Here is a 15,218-nt window from a genome sequence, read left to right as displayed (position 1 = left end):
GACACTCAAACTCCAGGCATTCTTATACATGTAGTTCATTTTCTAGCACCTGCAGCTATTACCCATTTCCTGACAATATCACTGAGGAGAGGAAGGACACGTTGGGTTGCTCAGAGGGTTTTTTTTATAAATGTTTACCCCTTCCACCTGTTTGATATTAGCCTACATAATAACCCAGAGTTAAAGCAAAGGAGGTGGCTGCTAGGAGCAAACAGGAAATGAGGCAATACCAAGGTAAGGCAGGCAAGGGCAGCAGAGAAACAAGCCTGTGGGGGTATTAACTGGTGAATATCCACATGCCTCTAGGCAGAGGGGTGATTTGGCTCTCCCTAGACACAACCTGGATATCAGAGGGACACTAAAGATCAGAATGCCCTCAGCTAGGAAAGTAGAGGAGTGGGAAAGGAGGAGATGGGTGGGTGGGGGGAAGATGCTGCGAATGCAGGTGGGAGTGCAGGTAAAGGCTTGCTGCTCGGGAGTGGGGGAGAGCTCGCAGGTGCATTGCAGCTAGCAGCTTGACAGTGATCAATGGAGAGCTCCGGCTGTGAACTGTGCACTCTCGCAGCCTGTAGCCATGAATGTGGTGGGTTTTTTTCCCCTGTGCCTTTGTATTTGGGGAATGAACTTCATAAAACCTGCATTCATCGTTTCTGCTCAGCCACATGACAAACTTCTACTGAACTGTGTCCTGGAGGGGTGATGCAGCCACAATAACAAGATTCCTCCTGCTCCAGTCATTAAGAACATTGCATTTCTCATGTCACAGAGCTGGGGGAGGGGACCGAGAGCAGCCGAGGAAGCAAATCCCGCTGAGGATACTGTTTCAATATGAAAGAGACCATTAACCCAGTGTATTTACCTACAGAACTCATCCAGGGTCCTAACCAAAAGACATACTTTTAATCTTATCATAATATCGCTCATCTTTCTCAACATTTGCCTTCCAAAAAAGCTGTTACTGATAAGCAAACTTAATCTTGCTCCCTTCTTTAAACCTCTTCAAAACTTTGCAGTGCTAAAGGCACAATGCTGATCTTGTGTAGTGTCTGGAACGTCTTCTTCTCAAATGATCTTGCCTGTATAGAGCAGCTAATTGAACACATCTGTTGAATGTAATTTGAATGCTGCATGTTTGTTCTATATGTATTATCTTCTATATTACTTGGACATAATGGGTCTAATTTTTTTTTAATGATGATATTATTTGTGAAGGTGATTTTCTACTGTCAGCCAAGTTCAGTGAGTGGTCAAACACTGTTTGCATTTTTTTTAGTAAAATTTTGTTATTGATTGTGTATGTATATGTGTATGTTTAATTCTTTTAATAGTTCTTATATATATGTGTGTGTGTTCTTACATATGTGTAGATGTGTATGTTTAATTATTTTAATAGTTTTTCCCTGCCTCCTATAACTAGAAGAGGTGATACGCTCATTCACAAGCAGATCCTCAGTTATCATTCACTATAATGCAGTTTTATGGAAGAGATGAACTGTGACAAGCTTTGTGTCTGCAGGATTACCTGCTGTACAGCATTCTGCTTGTGGGAAATGGCCAACTAATAATGTTGGATTAGAGAATAGATGGAAATGACTGAAATGTATTTTCTTTTGGGATCAGGAATATTTTGCCAGAAGTCTTAGAACTTTCATTAAATTTAGTGACAGCAACTGGCATGGACTATTTTAAAAAGTACACATTCAGCAAATGTCTGCTGAGAACTTTTCTCTACCAACTCCATTTTATCTGTTTTCTAAAAGAGGTCCTGTAGACTCTGACACAGCCAAATTGCTGTGGCATGCAAAAATACTAGTGTTAGCTGAACCCTGGTAATTGTACAAACATGTGCTTTTAACTGGGGCAAACACAGGATAAATGACATTAACACTTCTCTTGGGTATAGACTAAACATACTTCTCCTCTCAGGAGGAAGCCTGATTGCAGGTCCAGCAGGGCAGCCTGGCTAATGGGCAGTAACTATCTGAGCTTAGCCTGAAGATGTGTCCCAGCTCGATGTGAAGCCCAGCTCCTTCCCAGCAATGACAACAAGGGGCCTTCCCTCGTGCCTGACCTGGTGAATAGAGAGGGAAAGTGCATTGTAAGTGTTATTTAATTTGAATTACTGTGATACTTAAGAGCTCTGGTTTGGATTAAGGACTCTGTTGTGCTAGGCTCTGTTTAAACACACATAAAAACATGACACTGTCCTCAAGAGCTGCCTGCCTTACACTAACACACATGGAAGTCAGGTATGGCTTCCCCCTGTGGTTGAGCTTTGTCTTCTTTAACGCCTTGTGCTGTGCCAAACATATTGCCAGTTGTTGCAGGCCCTGCATGTCTCAGAGCCCACACCTCTGCCTGCTCCTGGCTGAACTGGTAACTCAGAGAGTGCCTGTGTTTGTGTAGTATGCAGTGAGGTACCCAGAAAGATACTTGAGGCCAAGTGGGACAGACCTCCTATTTCAAGGGTAGCTACAAGAAGACCCCAAGTACTGCAGTTCTGAGTGGGAAGAGCTTGAACTGGCTCAGCATGGAAAACAAGCACCTAGCACTAGGTAACTCAGAGGTCAGAGAAGGAAGAGCTGATCTGGCATGGGCAGTACTACAGCACCTCTTGGGAGTGCTGCATGCTTGATGCTTGCAGGATGACTAAAGGGCTGCAGGGCTTGTCATCCCATGGGAAGTATCTCTCCATCAACTCTGAGGCAATCTGTTGAAAAACAACAACAAAACTGCCTTTGGAGGCAGCAACCGAAGTAGGACCAGTAAGAAGCAGTTAGTTTACCCTGTGAGAAATGTGTATTTGTTTTGCCTGTAGGCTGTTCATAGGACTTCTGGCTTTGGCAGAAGTATCATAGAATGTTAAGGGTTGGAAGTGACCTTAAAGATCACCCAATCCCAACCCCTGCCTTCCATGCGTAGGGACACCTCCCACTAGACCAGGTTGCTCAAGGCCTTAGAAATCCTACCTTGTTCCCTAAAGCTTCCTCAGTAAAGGTGAGTTATAAGCAATATCTGTCTTTCAAAGCAGCAATCCTTCCTTTGTGAAGGAATGGTGGCATAATTTCTGAGAAGGAACTGGATAAAAACCTCTGTGGGTAATACCAAGGAGTGTTCAGTGTCCTGTAGTGACAGACTCATAGTGGTGTGCATCCAAATGGTACTTGGATTTACCATTTTCTAAAATTAAGCAAAGACTTCTCTTTGCAGTAATCTTCTAATTCCCCCTCTTTCTCTCAACATTAAAGAGCTGACTATATTCCTTCTCATAAACCTAGACTCATAGAATATGCTGAGTTGAAAGGGATCCACTAGAATCATCCAAGTTCAACTCCTGGTCCTGTGCACAACACCCCAAGAATCACACTATATGCCTGAGGGCACCGTCCACATGCCTCTAGAAGTTTGCCTGGCTGGTGCTGTGACCATTTCCTTGGGGACCCTGTTCCAGTGCCCAAACACCCTCTGGGTGAAGAACCTTTTCCTAATATCCTCAGGCCATTCCCTCAGGTTGTGTCATTGGTCACCAGAGAGAATAGATCAGTGCCTGCCCCTCCAGTTCTCCTGATGAGGAAGCTGCAGGCAGCTATGAGGTCTTCCCTCAGTCTCCTCCTGGATGCAGACCAAGTGATCCCATTCACTATTTTTCTGGTTTCCCATCTAGACTCTTACCCATCTTTGTTGCTGTCCTTTGGATGCTCTCAAACACTTTATATCTTTGTTATACTGTGGCACCCAAAACTGCCCCCAGCACTGGAGGTGAGGCTGCCCCAGCTCAGAGAAGAGCAAAGGGGACAATGCCCTCCCTTGCCTGGCTGTGATGCTGTGCCTGGTGCCCCCCAGAACACAGGTGGCGTCCTGGCTGCCAGGGCACTGCTGATTCCTGTTCAACTTGCCATAACCAGGACCCCAGGTCCCTTTCCACAGCATTGCTCTCAAGTGTCTCGTTACCCCATCTGTATGTACACCTAGTTTTGTCCTGTCCCAGGTACAGACCTATCTTTGTTGAACTTAATTAGAAAACTTATTTAGAAAAGCTATATTGCTTTTTATAGATAGCCAGCCAATTTGGTTGTGTTCAAGATCTAGAGTGCCCATCTGGATGAAGTTCATCAATATGGCTGCAGTATCATTTACATTAAGTTGTATGTGATGTGCTGCTTGCAACTACTCTGTCTTGTAGGTTAAACAGGTTCTGTGGGCAGACTGATTCCAAGAAAGCATTTACATATCAAAAGATGTCAGAATTCTCAAAACTGGTATAAGCTTAATAAACAAGTGTCCTCAGGTGTTGTTCAAGATGGTTTGGTTTTGTTCAGAAGGAAGGATGCAATGCAGTCAAGGTATTGTGGTCTGACTGATAAACCAATTCTGGTCAAGATGGGGCACAGAGTCTACACCACTTAGCTAACCTCACAGAAGTGAAGCAACTTGCCTTTTCTTTAATGTATTGCACTCTGGCTCACTCCTGTGATCAGTCACTCCCCAATAAAAATACACATTTTTACTCTTGTAGACAAAATGTATAAACATTTGACCCCTGGAAATATGATATACAGCTGGAGACAACCCTTGAAAAACCTGGAGTATGTACGTGCATTATAAATTTCCCCTATCTCACAGGACAGCATGGTAGAAAAAAAGATAACCGGTTGTCTCTCTTGGTCTCCCTCTCCACCCCGCTCCCTCACGCCCTTGCACTCCCCCTCCCTTTTACTGCGGGATGTGCCAACTTGTCTTGGCAAAAGCCAGTCTTGGGTCTTAAAACTGAAGAAAGTTCCAGTGTGTTTGTGACTAGCTCAGCCTTTACCAGGCCTCTTGTCCTCCTGCCCCACAAGCAGAGTGCGAGGTGGTGAGTGCACTCTTGGGAGATGCAAGGGACTTCTCTGGGCTCAGGCCAGGTAACATCAGCTGATGGCTGTGTGATTTCCACCCAGCACTCTCCACTGCACTGCACACAGATACTGCTTGTTTGTTCTCCTTGTCCAGGCAATCTTTGGCATTGCTAGAAAGATTGCCTGCAAATCTTACCACCATCCCCACTTTTGGCAGTGGTGATTTCATGATATAGAAAACTGCCCATTTGGAGTTGCAAAGCGGCTCATTTTCCAAAGAAGCTACCAACCAACAGATGGGTGTTTCTCCTTCAGCCAGACTCAGTTTGGTTTGAATTTCAAGCAGGAACCAAGATATGACAGCTTCCCATTCTCAGTAGTACCTCACAGTGTCCTGTCCTGATCATTAAAAATTAAATCACCCTGTGACGAAAAAGGTCTGGTGGGACCTTATGCATCATAATATGTTAGTAATTTGTGAAGCTCCATCCTAAGCTTGCTCTCTCTATTTTTTCCTTGTTAAATTTAATGGAAATTTTTCATATAATCTTGTTCCTCTGGTCATTATTTCATATACCATCTTGTTCTTGTGTTAAGGTCACGATTTAGTTTAAATTACTAATTCTCTCTCCCCATTGTTTTCTGACATATTTAAATACTCCTGTCCCTGCTGTCCATTCTTGTTTTGTTGCTTTCAAATCAGTTTCTTTTACAGTCTTCTAGGACAGTTTTCATTTTCCTGATCATCAGGAGTTATGGTCTGTTTTTTTGGTAAATATGGGTGACAAGGGCTGGGTGCATTGTTCTGGATGAAGTTTTGATACTGCCTTACACAATGGTGATAAATGCTTTTCTAATCAGCTGCAGTATCTTGTCTAATATATCCATGGCTGTGTCACACCGGTGGCTCAGTTATCCTGTGTCCAGTGCATGGATAAGTTTTGGTCTCTGTTCACTACTGTTACAAATACTGTGTCTTTGCAGCAGGAGCTTCTGCTGCCTAGGTGTATGACTTTCTATGCTGTGAATTTCAGAAGTTATCACATTTTTCCTGGTATTCTACTCATCCTCTCTGTTGATGTGGCATCTCACCTTCAGTAAATTTCAGTAGCACACTATTATTATTATTAATTTTGTGCCTCCATCAGCTCTGCTTAAGACAAGTAATAAATAACATCTCCTTAACTTTTGTCTTATGTTGTTCCTGGTGGGAATCTCATCCTTAAAGCTGTAACACAAACCTCTGTTGCAGCACCTTTTCATCAATGGCTTAAGTTGTGCATGTGCCTTTGCCCATCTATTTCTGCTTTTCTCCAGTGCAAGAAAGGCAGGAGGAAAGCAGACTTTTCACCATGCAGAACATAACAGAAGCGTGCTGTGATAGGATCAGCCCTGAGCAGTGCTGAGGGTGGGATCCCTAGAAATACTTGGCAAAGCAGTTGACATAGTGATGGAGGGGGACAGAAAAGGATTTCTGCTGCTTGTAAAATATTCCCAAATATGCTTTGGGAGCCACTGAGAAGGCACATTTTACTAGTGCTCTGCAATACAGAGCTGTGGCCTTTACTCCATGCACAGAAGAGGCTAGAAAAAACCAAAAACAGTCTCAAGTTTGTGTGGCAGCTCGTCTTCAGTCTGGTCAGTTCCATGGGAGAAGTCTCAGGGCTTTGAGTGCAGCATTTCCAAACACTGAGAACAAACCCTGAGCATCTGCAAAAACCGCAGAGTGTACAGTTAATACACCCAGATGTGCTGTCAGCTCCACAGCACTGCACTGGAGTGGATGGAGTGTGTAAATCTTGGAAAGGTTAAAGCTGAGAGACCAGTGATATGCATAAAGACTCATGTTCCTTCCAGGAGAAGGAGGAGGGGGGTGAGGTGTTATCATTCTCCATTAATCACTTACATCTCCAACCTGCCTAAATCCTCTGAAAAGAACCAGCAAAGAAAACACCAGCTGCTGTAGCTCCTACTTTTTCCTCTGTAACCACCAGTCTCCCTCCCTCCTCCCTGCCTTTCCCAGACTGTTTATTTTTACTGCTCGTGAATCAGCCAGGAACTTGCTCCCTGCAACAGGATCAGCTGAGAACAAGCTGCAGATTGAATGTTCCCTGGAATCCTGGGTTTGTTTTGTAGCTTAGGACCAGGAGCAAAACAGTGGAGAAAGGGAGAGAAAGTGATACCTGTCTTCTTCCTCACCCAGAGACTTTCATTCTGCAGAGAGTGGGACTTTCCCAACTTGCTCTTCAAATGCACTGCAGCTTTCACTAGAGATTCTGAGCATGCTAAGCTTATGAAAGTCACTTAAGCTATGGGTGCATTGGGTAGGGAACCATTGTTTTATACAGATGTGCCCAGGTCCTACAGCAGCCTGAACTGCTGCACCAGAACACCATGCCACAAGCAGCACAACGCTCTCCCTTTGGACATGGCTGTGATGGGATGTGAGAACTGCTCTGTGTTGAATAGCAAAAAGATTCACCTTCCAAGCTCGACTGCTCCATGGCTACTCCAGCTCTGACATTAGTGCCTGAGCTTGCATCAGAGGCAGGGGCAGGGAAGTCCCCACATTAGTGAGGTCACTGCCCCTCTTAGTGAAAGCCATCCTGGGTGACCGCCAGGTATATGACTGTGGTAGAGAAGAATGGCAAGACAGAGAATGGTGAAGAGTGGTGACAAAGAAGTGACTGATAGGGAAGAAAAAGCTGAGACAGAGAGAAACAAGAGGGGAAAACTGAAGGAAGGAAAAAAGGAACTGAAACAATCCCCCGAAAAATTTTGTGCGAATGGAGGAAAAGAAAAGGTAAAGTCATTCTTGGGAGAATGAGTGTCTTCCTCAGCCAGGATGGGGTTGTCTCTCTGGTGCCTCTCTGAACCCACACCAACCACAGCACCCATGAGTGCAAGACCTGTGCATTCTCCTGCCACACTGCAGTCCTAGTCCCTAGGAGGATGACACTACTGATCCACAAGCAGTAGAATTTGGGGAATCAGTTTGGAGTCCTGTCCTCCACAGAGCAAAAAAACCAAGGAAAACCTTATTTACATAGCCCCCCCAAATATTAGCTTTCTCCAGACTGTTGTGTTCAAATAGTCCAAAGGCCACCCTGACATTTGCCATCTGACACATCATGTAATCCAATTTAAATCCAGCATTTCAATTTGTACTCCTCTGAAAGGCATGAAGGCATTCCCTTGTCACCAAGTGGAATGGAGCAGCACTTGACTTGTGCAGAGGGGTGCATCCCCCCATGCAGCACTGCCACTGCATGCACCCAGAGGCTGAGCTGTCACTCGGCCTCTGGCCTGGTGCAGAACTGCTAATCTCACACCGAAGAGGCTACTTGCTGCCAAGACTTCTCTGCCAAAAGATAACTTTACAATACTGATAATCAGGTGCCCTGTGATGATTGAATGCCTGTTGCTTGCCCCTGTATGAGGAGTTTCTTGCTGACATGCTGTTTATTACAGCAAACCACATTAATTACAGAAAAAAGCAGTCTTTTACTGAAAAGAGGCAACAAAATCTTATCTTAGCCTAGAAGTGGAGAAAGTGCAATTAATTAATTTGTTTCTGAGTCTAACCTCTAGACATAATAGATTTTCTAGCACGGCTATATATTGTAATTACAGGATGGAGCAAGTCTATACTGTAGCTTGTATTTGAGTGTGTAATGAGGAGTGAAAGATTGATGTTCACTGTGGTCAGATGACTAATACACTGTTAAGAGCTGAACTGGTCGAGCAAGAGTAACAGGCACCAGAGATAGCATTTGATGTCTTGCTGAATAATGATGTTGTTTCCTATGTTAATTATCTTCCTCTAACCTGATAATTAACTTGTCCTAAGAGTACTGAGTGCAACACAACACTGAAGACACTGCTGCTCCATGGGTAGCTGGTGTCATGCCACTGCTCATCCCTGTGGTCTTTATTCTCCCTCAAGAACACTAGGGGATTTTCCCAGACTGCACACAGTAGGCATGGATATATAAACACATGTGACAGATGACAGATGCCTTCTGAGAAATTGCGTTAATGATACTCTTCAGTCTTGTCTGGGAAAACAACGAAAGGAAAGACCAGGGTGAGAGAACACCATACCTTGATTGCAAAACAATGTTAGGTAAACCTTTAGCATAGACAAAGTCACTTTCATCCTAGGATTTGTGAGGGCTTTTTTTTTTTTTTTTTTTTGCAAACATATCCCTTTTGTAATGTTCATCATAAAGACCTAGAGTACTCTTCCTCCAATGGAGTTCAGTGGGGTTTTAGCTCTCCTGCTGTGTTCAAATGATCATAAAACAATGTTGGGTCATTATAAGGTTTAAGCATAATAGATGCCCAACATTTACTGTGTCTCACTGGCTGAGTTCTCTAAAACTTCTCTCTGTGATTGGCAGTTTAAGTCCTGGAGATTTTACTGCTTTTTTACTGGCTTTGAAACCCAGTCATAACTTCTCTGAAAAAAAAATCCCATACCAAAACCAACAGGTGGGGTTGAGGTTTCACTGCAAAAACAAACAGACAAACAAAACTTTTAACGAAATAAATTCTTCGATAAGGAGGTTTCTGGCACAGTATCCTGTAAATTTAGCACAATACTTGCACACTGTATCTTCAAGCAATGCCACTCCTGAACTTTGAAAGCTGTAGGGGTCAGTTGTCGCAGAAGTTTTTAAGGCTACAGGCAGTAACAAAGGAACTGCGTTTGTAATATCTGCATTGCTGCTGATAATTTCCTTGTCAGGATTGCATTTAAGGCTCTGCGAGCTTGATTGGCAATGTCTAGGTTACCCGCTCCTGCAAGCAGGGGTGACTCACCTGGGATTTCTATAGCCTGAGCACTAACAAAGAGCCTGTGACTTCCAATCTGCCTGGGGCTCCTGTCTGCTGCCCTGTGTGCCTTTGAAGACAACATGTATTCAGAAACAGAGGGGGAGGCAGAAATAAAGGGACAGGGAGAGCAACAAACCCAGGTTTTGGTTTGGGCACCTGTGCCTCCTGTTTCTGAGTAGCTCCACTCAGAGTTACAGTGCTTAGATTCTTCTGCTTTACAGAGAGAGTACCCCCTGCAACCCTTAATCTCAGAAGAAGCTTTTGATAAACAAAGCCAGTAAGTAAGGTTGGATTTGGATATGGAGAGACATCACCAGAACCAAATTATGTCAGGGTTAGCAAGGGATGTTGCCTGAGTGTGTAGGCAAGTAGGAGAGTAAAAACACTCCATGCGCTGATAAGAGTGGATTAAGGATTTGGCACTGAGCAAATCAGTAGAGAAGAAGGACATGTTTCAGAAAGGCAGAATGAGAAATCACGGCCAGTGCTGTTCCTGCCCCAATGAACTGACCACTGCTGGAAATGGTTATCACAGGATGGTGTTGAAAACCATCTACTATGATGGACGAGATGTTTTAGGTGTTGTAAGAAGGCACGAGTGATGCTTGCTGACACTGAAGCTCCAGAAGCACTGCACATGATTCTGATTTTCTCTCTGACAGGAGGCAGAAGAAAATACACAAACTAGTAATATCCAGCCTGCTGTTTCAGACTCACTTACATGGGGTCCAGGCTGTTTATACGGCAGAGATACCTTCAAGCCCTTGTCACCTCAGCCTCGAGTGTCTCTGCCTCCTCTGCTGCGCTGCCATCCACCGGGGGATGGGTGTGTGAGGTGGGGGCGTCCGGAGCACAGGGGGAAGGCAAGCGCACAGCTCATGTAGAAAACAGCTTTGCAATGCCTAGATCCTGCAGTTTTTTCTTTCCCCCTATTGTTAAGTGGCATTGAGCACCAGCAAAACAGGAAACGGCTTCCTCCAGCCGCTGACCCAGCCAACCCAGGGCAGCTGGCTGTGCAGCGGCCTCCCCACACCACCCTGTTCCTAGAAAGTGTCGGGACATTTGCAGGAGTGTTTAAGGAAGAGCAAAATGTGCCACTAAATCTTGAAGAAGTAGGTGTGTTTGGCAACTCTTACAAGAAGGGAATCATACTGGAAATATCTGATTAAAACAGTTAAAAAAACCTCTCTGCTTTTCCAAAACTGGGGCTTATGGAAGTGAGAGCAATGATATCTAAGCCAGTCTCTGTCATCTCACTCATCTGGTAACTAACTTGACTGTCTTTTCTTTGTGTGCAGATCTTGTATTGGACATCATTACTTGAGCTATGAAGAAACTATTGTTTTACAGGCACTGCAGCTTTTGTTGTGATTCTTAAACCTCAGAAGTTCAGCCAGGTCTCACTTTGCTGGGCACCCTCAACAGAGGCAGGAAATAGTGCTGGCGAGGTGATAGGTGACCCTTTTCTTCCTGAGACAGCAACACCCCACGGTATCAAGAGAATACATGCTGCTGGGGTTTCTGTCCTTCTGATGAGACTGCAAATGGAGGATAGCAGTGACATTGTAGCTCCCTTTCTAATTACACATCCCCAGGTGATCTCTGGTATCAAGATCAAGGTTATCCTCCCTGGTGCCATTCTGCTGATCTAAATTCCCGTTGATTTGTTTTGGTTTAGTTTTTGGTTTTGTTTTGTTTTTTGTTTTTTTTTTTCTATGTTGTGACATTTTTCATTTGGTCTTTTAAAAACTTATATAGTTTAAGAAAATTCCTTTAACTTCACTGGGAATGTCTGGTGGAAATTTTTTACAAGTGCACTTCTGTCTTTCTGAAAGTAGGACACATTGATGTGAAAGAAATGATGCTCAATCTAATCTCTGTCACCTCATTACTCTTGAGCTCTAACTTAATTACCTCCCTGATGCTTTGCACAGCTCTTAACCACCCATTTTGTGTCATTCATATTAAATGAAGTGACTAGATATACTCTTCCCACTGGAGAGAGGAGATGTGAGGTTTGGTAGAGGTTTGAAACACCATTTCTAGAGCACCCAGAAGGAGCGTCATATGGTACAGGCTTGATCCTGCATTCTGGAGTTCACAGATGACTCACACAGACCCACTGAAACCATGCTGAGCGCTTATGTCACAAACCCACTCATGGCCACACCGTCTCTGGCTGATGTCTGTGTGTGCAGAGCAGTGTCACTTCCCTGCAGTGCTGGCAGCAGCCACAGGCCGAGGCCCGAGAGGAGGAGGGGACAGGCAGGACAGCTCAGCTGTGTCACCTCACAGGTGCACTCCTTCAGCACAGGCTGTTCTTGCACTCTGCTCTGCTCTACTCACAGCTGAAAGTTACCAGGACCAATCAAAACACAGGGTGGATGTTCAAATTGCATTTCTCTCCTTTTTTATCTGACCATTTTCCTCCAGTGTTTTGCATTGGATTTGGAGGTATGTGAGATTGTCTTTTGCTTGTTCTGTCCTTCATGCTAAAAACATGAGATTGACATGTGCTTCTTGTCTCTCGGCCCTTCCTCACACCTTGGGAGTTAAATGAATTGGCTCTTTAATTTCCTTGTTCCCAGAAGTATGTCGAGCACTACAGCAGTATTCATGGACTCAGGACATACAGGCCATTGCAAGGTCTTACAGAGCACAGATGACACCATCACTTGTACAGATGAACAGCTCTGCATCTGTGCTTTTCTTCCAGCTTTTTCCTCCCCATTTTTTGTGAGATGGGGGCTTGTCACAGAACCCCTTTCAAGCATGTGTGAGACACTTAATAATAGGGTAAATACACATCCCTTATCTTCTTTGACAGGGAAGCTTTCTAAAATCTGGATGGTACTTCAAAACCATGTAGGTCTCTTCCAAAAAAAATCTTCTTGTGTCTCACTCAGATAGGTTTTGATTTGCACTACAATAGTAATGTGGTGCATTAGAGTTTTAAGAAATGTATCCATATCTATTTCCTGGTCTCCCTCACAAAATATAAATCACTGTTAACATTGCTATTACACAATGAAAGTCAGTGCCTGTTGAACTCAAGGTTACACTTAACCTATCTTGAAACTCATTAGGCGTTAATATGACATTATAATAAATAGAATAGGAAGGATTCACTAAAATGAACAGAAATGCTTAGGGAAGAGCTTAGGGTAAATGAATCAGTTCAGGCTTTCTCACCAGGAGAAGCTTCTCACACAGCAGCGTTCTGGTGGCATAATGTGGTCTCAGAAAGATCTTTCTAAAATGCCTCGTTTACTTCTCTGTTGGAATCTATAAGGTATTTAGAATATTTTTCTTTCTCTACCAGCTGATGAGGTGAATAACACTGCTTTGTACCTCTGTATCTACCTTGATCAAGAGGTCTCTGTCATTGTCCCCTTGCATGTCCTTTATTTCTTTTCACAAGGGCCACTTATACAGAAGGTTAAGACCCAATCTCAGGACTGACAATCACCTGTGCAAATGTAACCAACTGATTGCTTTGTTGGAAATCCACCTAACATCAGAAAGAAAGAGTAAGTGTTCCTTCCTCTTGTTAAAATTTTTCTTCTCTATTCCCCTGGCACAGGGCTTAGAGATGTTATATGGTAGCTCTTCCAGGGTTAAGAGTCTTTCTGCCCAACCAGCCTCTGTTAAATGTTGGCTCCAGAAGGCTTTTCCTTTGCCTATTAATCTCAGATCTGATGAGGCCAGTAAGGCAGTGAGGTGTGCATCTCTGTTTTTACAGTGCTAATGATAGATTTGTAAAGGGGGGGGAGGCTGTTACTGGGCTCTTGCTCTAGCACTGACTCTTTTTCCTGTGCATATACTTTGACGTGGTATTCTTGAACTTAGAGATCAAAGAGAATTACCAGAATGATCCACTTGTGAATTGTGGGCCATTATCTGTTATTAACTCATCTTGAGCACTGTGGTGAGCAAACTGTAATTTACAGTATGTTATTACATTTCTGCTCACTGTGGTGCACAGCAGCTGAATATGTGTGAATATGTGTGCTAGTCCATAACTAGTAGTAATCCTTGCTGGCTAATACAAATAGATCTTTGCCAACCTCTATTAAGGCTGATCAAGAATTTAATTTACTTCTAATAGTTTTGTTTTTCTGCTTCCTGCCCCTCCCACCACATTTAGGAGAGATTTCACCTTCTCCTTTTCTCTTCTTTTGCTTCCAGGAAAACTTGGAAGTGCAGCAACAACCGCCTCCAGTTCTCTGCCAGATTTCCTTCAGGATTTAATGATTCAGGTGGCTTCATTTGCTAAATTTTTGCCAAAAAAAAAAAAAAAAAGAAGAAAAAAAAATCTCCACTGACACCATATAATAAAGTTGAGCAAACAGGAGGGCTGGTAGGAGACTTATTTTTATTGCCTGGCCCTGGTCACATGACAGATCAGGTTACAAAATACTAATACCCCTGCCAACTCTCAGGATCCACCAATTCCTCTTGCTACTGTTTTAATCCAACCTGCCTTTTCTTATTTTTTCTTTTTTTTTTTCCCTATTTTTTTCTATTTCCCCCCTTTTTTTTTTCTTTTATTTTTTTGTGTGTGTGAGGGCATGGGGTGAGGGGAAAGACATCAGACTGGGGCAGGAGATAGAGTGAAAAGCGAGTATATCAGGATTGGGAGTATCCCTTTAGCTCCTTCAGTGTTTGTTCAGCACTTTTTCGCCAGCTGAATAGCTTATTCCCTCAGAGTGTTGGCAGCCTTTGGCAAAAGTAAAGCAATGTCAGCATTCCCCTGTTCCATCTACTTTTTGGAAAGCAATCGTTAAAAATGTTCCATTTTCACCTTGTTTGCAAGTTGTGATTAAGGCTTCTCCCCCAATTAAATTGTGACATTCTGGCTTGAAAAACAGCTTCAAGATCGGGAAGATAAGCTAACACACATGCACACATGAAAAAAAAAATCCTCCTTCTTTCTTGTGGAAAGAAATTCAGCAGTTCAGTGGAGCCACTTCTTTTATTAGCAGTGAGACAAATATATTTTCCAAAAAATTGCTGATAAAACAACAGATTTGGAAAACATAAACTTCATGCAACTCTCTGGAGTTCTTCACAGCAGTTTCCTCTTTGTCCCTTCTTCCAGCATACAGCAGAACCAAAGCTTTAGTGTCACAGATTCCTGCAAGGAATCTGCCTGGAGAGGTGGATGCCCTGTATCTTTGCACAGTCTCTGACGTGGCAGCTACACTGCTACTGCCACCTCGGCTACACCAAGTGGGCACCACTACAGCTGGGGAAGGTGCACCTCAGCAACAGAGGCAGCGCCTTACAAAGGGGGAGATTCAGGGAAAAAGCCTCTGCGGTGTCCTTCCCACAGACACTGACAGTTTTGGTTGTGTCAAAGGTTTGAGAGGATAACTACATATAATGTTTCTCCACCTTTATAATGAAGAGCTGTGGCGCAGAGAAGTTAGGAGAGCAGTTCATGGCAACACGAGATTTCTCTAGTGAAGTCAACAGTCAGAATTCAGGTGACAGTGGTAGTCCCTGTGTTTCAGCTACGAGACCACCCATCTTCTCTTTTGG

The 15,218-nt window shown here is 43.7% G+C and overlaps 2 long non-coding RNA genes across 2 annotated transcripts; both read left to right on the top strand.

The window, feature by feature from the left end:
* The first annotated feature begins 203 nt into the window (after positions 1 to 203).
* Positions 204 to 1,301, top strand: LOC135302123 (uncharacterized). The gene is made up of 2 exons (XR_010363821.1): positions 204 to 234; positions 659 to 1,301. It is a non-coding gene; the product is annotated as an uncharacterized LOC135302123 (long non-coding RNA).
* Positions 1,302 to 11,929: 10,628 nt separating this feature from the next.
* On the top strand, positions 11,930 to 14,045 carry LOC135302122 (uncharacterized). The gene is made up of 3 exons (XR_010363820.1): positions 11,930 to 12,128; positions 13,096 to 13,204; positions 13,863 to 14,045. It is a non-coding gene; the product is annotated as an uncharacterized LOC135302122 (long non-coding RNA).
* Positions 14,046 to 15,218: the final 1,173 nt, after the last annotated feature.

The sequence above is a fragment of the Passer domesticus genome, chromosome 6, assembly GCF_036417665.1.
Source record: "Passer domesticus isolate bPasDom1 chromosome 6, bPasDom1.hap1, whole genome shotgun sequence".
NCBI lineage: Eukaryota > Metazoa > Chordata > Aves > Passeriformes > Passeridae > Passer > Passer domesticus.
Note: the sequence above shows the minus strand (reverse complement) of the source record. Positions and strands in the feature narration are given on the sequence as shown.